The 7860-nt window shown below is 45.3% G+C and overlaps 1 non-coding gene and 1 pseudogene across 1 annotated transcript; one reads left to right on the top strand and one right to left on the bottom strand.

Moving 5' to 3' along the window:
* Window positions 1–1311: 1311 nt before the first annotated feature.
* On the bottom strand, window positions 1312–3068 carry LOC113926825 (annotated as a pseudogene).
* A 3923-nt stretch (window positions 3069–6991) lies between these two features.
* On the top strand, window positions 6992–7107 carry LOC113917108. The gene has a single exon (XR_003518127.1). It is a non-coding gene; the product is annotated as a U5 spliceosomal RNA (small nuclear RNA).
* The last annotated feature ends 753 nt before the right edge of the window (window positions 7108–7860 follow it).

Here is a 7860-nt window from a genome sequence, read left to right as displayed (position 1 = left end):
AAACAGATATATCCTCATACATTGCTAGAGGAAGCAATTGTATGCATACAATTGCGTTGTGTAAAATGAAATTTTGGCAATATCTAACAAAACTACAAATGCATTTACTCTTTGCCCCAACAATTCACTTCTGGGAATTTACCCTCCGGATACGTACTCACGGGGCACCTGGCTGGCTCATACAGTAGAGCCTGTGACTCTTCTGTGTGTGTTCACTTACTTTACTAACACTACACTTACCATGTTATCACCATGGAATGTAAATTCAGGTTAGACAAAATTTGAGAAGTGTAACAAAGCATTCTGGAGTATACCAAAGTTTGTGTATAATGTCCAACCAAACCACCTGGCTGATAAATCATTAATCACTTCAATTATTGGTAATTTGTTAACATTTACGATTTCCTTTTTTAAAGATTTTGTTTATTTATTTGACAGAGAGAGAGACAGCGAGAGAGGGAACACAAGCAGGGGGAGTGGGAAAGGGAGAAGCAGGCTTCCCTCTGAGCAGGGAACCCGATGCAGTGCTCGATCCCAGGACCCTGGGACCATGACCCGAGCCGAAGGCAGACACTTAATGACTGAGCCACCCAGGAGCCCCAACATTTACGATTCTTACAGAGAAAATAAACTTCATACATTTAAGAAGTGTTTTTCAGAGCGCCTGGGTGGCTCAGATGGTTAAGCGTCTGCCTTCGGCTCAGGTCATGATCCCAGAGTCCTGGGATCAAGTCCCGTGTTGGGCTCCCTGCTCCTTGGGAGCCTGCTTCTCCCTCTGCCTCTCTCTCTCTCTTTCATGAATAAATAAATTAAAAAAAAAATCTTAAAAAAGAAAGAAGTGTTTTTCATTTACCTTTGCATTAGTACTTAAAATACACATTTCTATTTCAGGATAGCATTTAAAAATTAACCTAATACAGGGGCACCTGGGTGGCTCAGTCATTAAGTGTCTGCTTTCGGCTCAGGTCATGATCCCAGTGTCCTGGGATCGAGCCCTGCATCGAGCCCCGCATCGGGCTCCCTGCTTGGCGGGAAGCCTGCTTCTCCCTCTCCCACTCCCCCTGCTTGTGTTCCCTCTCTCGCTCTCTCTCTGTCATATAAATAAATAAAATCTTTTTTTTTAAATGTTTTATTTATTTATTCATGAGAGTCAGAGAGAGAGAGAGAGAGAGGCAGAGGCAGAGGGAGAAGCAGGCTCCCTGCCTAGCAGGGAGCCCGATGCGGGGCTCGATCCTAGGACCCCCGGATCATGACCTGAGCCGAAGGCAGACGCTTAACCATCTGAGCCACCCAGGCGCCCCTGAATAAATAAAATCTTAAAAAAAAATTAATCTAATACAACAGCAGCATAAATATAACTCTGCAATTACAAAAAAAGCTAAACTGGGATCCATAAATAAGTTATTCTCATGTTCACAAGTATGATTCTGAAATAAATACTACTTGTAAGCAGCTGTTATTGGCTTTTTAGGTTTGGTTTAAATACACGTATTTTCAGTTGTGGGGAAGCTTATATTCCATGCACTGTCCTGAAAGGGTTAAGAGCCAACTAGCCCTAAAAACTGCAGTACTCAATCAGTCTGCAAAACAGGCAGAAAATAAATTAAATTAAACAGGATTCCTACATAACTTCAAAAGCAACTGGAGTACCTCAGGATTGGCAAATTGTCCTCTCTATAACTGATTTTATCAGAAGGGTTTAAGAAGCATATTATACCACTATGAAGTACATTTAAAAGTGACGTGTTTCTTTTGTGCTAATTTGACTCCCTTGAATGACCTAGCTAGTTAACTGGTCACTAGTAATTTGGTTACCAGGTAAATCAAGCCCGCAAAAAAGGAAGCCAAAATTTAAATTACCGTGTTATTGTCTGGCCCACTCAGACAATTTATTTTCAACATAAACATACAAACTCAATATGAGATGCCTAACTAAAACAAGCAGCACCAACAAAACAACTACTCTTCTTCTAAGGTTTAGGCTTTGCCCAGAATTCCTTATACACGGAATGGCTCGTACCAAGGGTCATTGCTCCACCACAAAGCCTTGGGCTGCCACACGCATGTGGATCAGGTGAGCAGACATTTTAGTATTTCCCCAGCTCTTCAATTTATATAATCCATATGCAACGATTGCTGCAAACCCTGCCATTCCAATGGAAACAAAGTGTGCCTCTCTAGCTTTCCAGATAAGTTTAGATCCCTGATCTTCATCATGTGAAGAAAGAGAAACATCTGTGCTCGTTGATATAGTGGCTGCAGAATCCTCCTACAATGATAGGACTTAGGCTATAACTCAGCATGTGACTCTTGATCTCAGGGTTGTGAGTTCAAGGCCCAGGTTGGACGTAGAGATTACTTAAAAAAAAAAAGATACAAACCCACAAATATGGAAAAAAACATATACACAAGTTATTAGATGTAGTGTTGTTTTTTAAAAAACTTATTTATTTGACAGGTGGATGGAAGGGCAGAGGCTCCAAAATGGAGGAAGGAAACCTATAAGAGGTTTTCATTTACAAGCATATCTAAAGCACATTTGAAGATATGTTCATATCTATTAAATTGTAGTACTGGGTGTGTTTTTGTCCTCTGTACTTTTCTATGGAGTTAGAAATAATTCATGACATTTTTTTTAATTTGAGAGAGAGAATGAATCTTAAGCAGGTCCCCCATTTTGGGACTCAGTCTCACAACCTTGAGATCATGACCCGAGCTGAAATCAGGAATCTGATGCTTAACCGACTGAGCCACCCAGGCACACCTCATGACAATTTTTTTTTTAATTTTATTTATTTGACACAGAGAGAGACACAGCGAGAGAGGGAACACAAGCAGGGGGAGTGGGAGAGAAGCAGGCCTCCCATGGAGCGGGGAGCCCTATGCAGGGCTTGATCCCAAGACCCTGGGACCATGACCTGAGCCGAAGGCAGATGCTTACTGACTGAGCCACCCAGGCGCCCCCTCATGACAATTTTTTAAAATAAAATGAGAAGTGAGGAAGGAGAGACAAGGATTAAAGTAAGAACTCTTACTATAGAAATTATTTCACCTACCAAAAAACACATCTTGAAGTCTCTGAAGTTTGAATCAATTTCAAGATTTGTGAAGCATTATTTAATTACATGAGTCATTTAAACAAAAGTCTAGTGTGAAAATTAAGTCAAAATTGTACCAGTCAATATAAATGCATCCACAGTGAAGGTTCTTTAAGGTGAAACTCAGTAGAAGCTATTTGTTTAGAATAAAAGTCCCATTTCTTCTCTTGTGGCTGCAGGAATTTTTTTTTTATTAAGTTTATTTATTTAAGTAATCTTACACCCAACCTGGGGCTGGAACTCATGACTCCAAGATCAAGAGTCACGTCTCCTCCAACTGAGCCAGCCAGGCGCCCCTTTTCTTACTCCTACAACGCAATTTTATTATTATTTTTACATTCTTTTCAGTGCATTGTTTTATTTTTAATTCCACTATAGTTAACTGTTATGTTAGTTTCAGGTGTACAATACAGCGATTCAACACTGCCAGACATCACCCGGTGCTCATCACACCAAGTGCCCTCCTTAATCCCCATCACCTATTTCATCCATTCCCCCCCGCCCCCCAGGAAAATGTTTTTTTTTTAAAAGATATTATTTATTTGGGCGCCTGGGTGGCTCAGATGGTTAAGCGTCTGCCTTCGGCTCAGGTCATGGTTTCAGGGTCCTGGGATCGAGTCCCGCATCAGGCTCCCTGCTCCTTGGGAGCCTGCTTCTCCCTCTGCTTCTCTCTCTGTCTCTCATGAATGAATAAATAAATAAATAAATTTTTTTTAAAAAAAAAGGTATTATTTATTTAGTTGACAGAGAGAGACACAGCGAGAGAGGGAACACAAGCAGGCTTCCCGCGGAGCAAGGAGCCCAATGCGGTGCTCGATCCCAGGACCCTGGGATCATGGCCCGAGCTGAAGGCAGATGCTTAACGACTGAGCCACCCAGGCGCCCTATTTTTAAGGAAGAGACTTGCGTCAGAACTTTTCCTGAAACAAAAACAGAGTGAAGTTGTTTTGTTGTGTTCACTCTATTCCAAAAGGAGAACGTGGTTGGGTGAGCTGGCTATTTCCTTCCCTCTCCTCTCCCTCCTCCCCTTTTTTTCCAGCTGGGAGAAAACGGAGCCTCCTGGGTCTGCAGGGACGACCCACGGAGAGAGGAGAGTAGATGCCCCTGAGGGGGCCGCCGGTGGAAGCCCGCAGGCTACAGGGGCTTGGAGGTGGCTCACAAGCCCTAGTGGAGGAGGGGCAGCTGCTGGGGGCTCGGGTTTTTTGGGGGGTGGGTAGTTAGGGGAAATGGCTTCCGCCTTCTCAGACGAATCTGTGGCGAGGTCGTCTGCTAGGGGAGCGGGGGAAGGTGCGGCACGGTTTCGCGAGAGAAGGTAAAGGCCGGGGCCTCGGGCGTGGGGAAGCCAAGCCAACGAGGGACGTGTCAAGTAGGAGTGGGGCTTTCATCGGAGGGACGGCTCAGCTGCTCCAGGGAACAGAGATGTTGAGAAGGTGGAAGGCTGGGGCTTTGCCGGCTGCAGAGAGGTAGGGGAGGCTGGAGGGCTGCAGCGCCGCCCGGGGCGGGGGGGCAGCTCCGCGGCCCGTCACCACGGTGGGGTTTACCCGCACGCCTCCGCCCACCTGTCGCCGGAGTCACAGAGTCGGAGTCCGGGGCCTCCCTCGCACCCAAGATGGACCACCATCCTCGCCCCCCACCCCACCCCGCACCGTTTAATTCCAGTCTCCTGGCCCTTCTTCCCTCGGTCCCCCGACCGGCTCCATTCTCTTCGGCGAGATGCTAACCTTAAACGGGGGAGGCGGAGGGCTAGCCTTCGATCTCCCGCCTTTCCAGAAACGGTCTGTTGGTCTTTCTGATTTTTCATGGCCAGCCTTCTCAGGAGAGTTGCCCGCACCGCCCGCTTCCTGACCTCCGCTCCCCGCCAGCTCCCCGCAGCCCGGCTGCCGCCGCGCCCCACTCTCTGGAAACCGCTCTGGCCAGGTCCCCGGCAACTGCGGCGCTGCTGAAGCCCACGGACCTGGCCGCCCCATCTCCCGCATTGGACACAACTGACCACTCCCTTCCTGAAACGTCTTTCCTGCCCTTGGTTTCGGTTTGGTTCACTCTCCTGGTTTTCCGCCAACCTTCCTAGTTAATTGCATGTGCTCCTGCCGAGGGGCTCCTGTAGGCTACTGTTTTTTGTTTTTAGATTTTATTTACTTGTTTGAGAGAGAGAGTGAGAGAAGGCGAGCGAGCAAGTGGAGGGGCAGATGGAGAGGGAGAAACAGATTCACTGCTGAGCAAGGAGCCCAATGTAGGACCCGATCCCAGGACGCTGGGATCTTGACCTGAACCGAAGGCGGACGCTTAAACCGACTGAGCCACCCAGGCGCCCCCTGCCATTGTTTTTTAGGGATCTCTCCGAGTGGTTTGCCTCTCCTCACCTTGCACTCGTTCCTTGGGCAGTCTGGGCCATCATTTCTCTCTGGCTTTACTGCTTCGTGTCCTAAATTGTCTCTCAACTTCTTGCTCGCTATAATCTCCAAATCTGAGCCGCAGCCGCGGCTGTTCAGTGGTTCTCAATTTAGCCTGTATCAGAATCACCCGAGGATTGTTAACCCAGACACTTGGGTCCCCCTTCCCCCGGTTTTTGACTGTAGGCCTGGGATGAGGGCTGATCATTTGCATTTCTAACAAGTACCCAGGTATATATATTTTTTAAAGATTTATTTATTTATTTATTTGAGAGAGAGAGAATGAGAGACAGAGAGCACGAGAGGGAAGAGGGTCAGAGGGAGAAGCAGGCTCCCCGCTGAGCAGGGAGCCCGATGCGGGACTCGATCCCGGGACTCCAGGATCATGACCTGAGCCGAAGGCAGTCGCTTAACCAACTGAGCCACCCAGGCGCCCCCCCAGGTATATTTTCTAGAGTTCCATAACAAAGCACCACAGACTGGGTGGTTTAAATCACAGAAATGAATTGTCTCAGAGTTCTGGAAGCCTCAACTTAACTAATTACACCGGAATGACGCTATTTCCAAATAAAGTCACATTCTGAGATACTGGGAATAAAGACTTCAACAAATGAATTTGGGGAGGCACAATTCAACTCATAACACCAATAACACCAGGTGATGCTGATGCTGCTTCAAACCACTAATCTGATCCTATTGTCCTTTAAAGAGTTTCAATTGCTCCCCATTGCCCTCATGGTAAGTTGAAGCTCTTTGCTTGGCATTGAAGGCCCGTCAAAATCTGGGCCTTATGTAATATATGGTGATTAACATAACAATAAAAAAATTAAAAAAAAATCTGGGCCACTTGCCCTTTCACTACCCCGGCTCATTCTGCTTATGGTGCTGCCCTGAATGCCCTCACCACCCTACTTTGATGAATCCTTTCATGTTTGGCCCATGTGTCACTGAACATTCTGTTATCTGTGCTCACCACACATTCCTGAAGCCCAGCACAGGGTTTGACACAGTGTTCAATATATTTTTGTTAAATGAATGCAAGAAGACAATTATTTTCAAGACTTAAAAAAGTTCAATTTTAATTTTTATTCAAGATAAATTTTACCTTGGAGTGTCAATTATAAAACAAAATGAAAACAAAAAAAATAAAATGAGACTCTGGACGTGGCGTCTATGTCCCTGCAAATCTGGCTTCTGCCCTGCCCCCTGGTGGTGGCTCTAGGCCTAGCAAGAAAACGAACTAAGGAATTTACGGCAACCGGAGGCTGGTGACTAAGCTTCATTTACATACCCACAATGCATTGCACACAGGGTATTAATTTTCTAAAAACGGCTAGATTTTTCTTTTTCTTTCAACTTTTCTTCCCTCCCCAGAAATCAGATTGCCATCACAGAATTGCCTGAGATAAAGACAGAAGTCACTGGCTTTTTTGGATAAGTAACTACCATTGCTGTTCTAGGAGTGACAATTACCCGTGGGCTGTGTGAGCGAAACACTAAACCATACTCTGGTTTCTCTTCAGATCGTATAAATCTTTCGCCTTTTACTAAAGATTTCCGTGGAGAGGAACAATTCTGAGTGTTTACCCAATTTTTTGAGGCCTTGCGCTTGCAGGGCTTGTCAAGGTGTGTTAAAAAAAAGACTTCGCTCTTACTTCTAGTTAGTTTTTAATTTTTGATGGTAATTGTGTTAAAATTTGCTTTCTTAACGGTTTTTCTAGATTTGTGACGTTAATGCGGAAGGACTTTCTCAGTTGATGTTTTACTTACTGATTGAACTTTCAGTAGGTTGCAGTAGTACGAACTGAAAGTTAATTTACTTTGCGTGAATGGCTTTGAAACAATTTTTTTTTTTTGGTGTCGTTTTAACTCTCCGTTGCAATGCTTGGCTAATACGAATACAAAGTACTTTGAGCCGGTTTCGCTAAAAAAAGTTCTTTCTGTGTTTCATTACCACTTGTTTTGAAGCTTTTGGATTGTGGCAGGGGCTAGTGGTTCAAATGGGTGTCCTTGGAACCTGCAGAACCAGGTACTTTTTGCATTTGTACAACCCGGTACCGTGTAGTGTTACTGGGGAATCTCGGTTTTTTTTCTTATGGGAGTTTTCTCACTTATCACCGCTGCAGTGCGGATCTCTGTGCTATGCGCATTTTAAGTAAACTGCAATTTTCAATTTTCACCCGACTAGCCCAGCGCCTGCAAAATCGATTTATTGAGTAGGTAACTTGAACGAATCGGGTGCATGGGTCTTACTGCGCAAAGGGTCTATCTGTACTTCTAGCCACAAGGAAGGTCGCTCATGGTGGATTGCGTTACATCACTCCTTACTAGGCTTTTAGAAAAATGATGTCTCAGGCGTGGCTTGGATTGTG

Source organism: Zalophus californianus, chromosome 4 (assembly GCF_009762305.2).
Source record: "Zalophus californianus isolate mZalCal1 chromosome 4, mZalCal1.pri.v2, whole genome shotgun sequence".
In the NCBI taxonomy this organism is placed as follows: domain Eukaryota; kingdom Metazoa; phylum Chordata; class Mammalia; order Carnivora; family Otariidae; genus Zalophus; species Zalophus californianus.
This window is presented reverse-complemented; position numbering and strand designations above follow the sequence as displayed.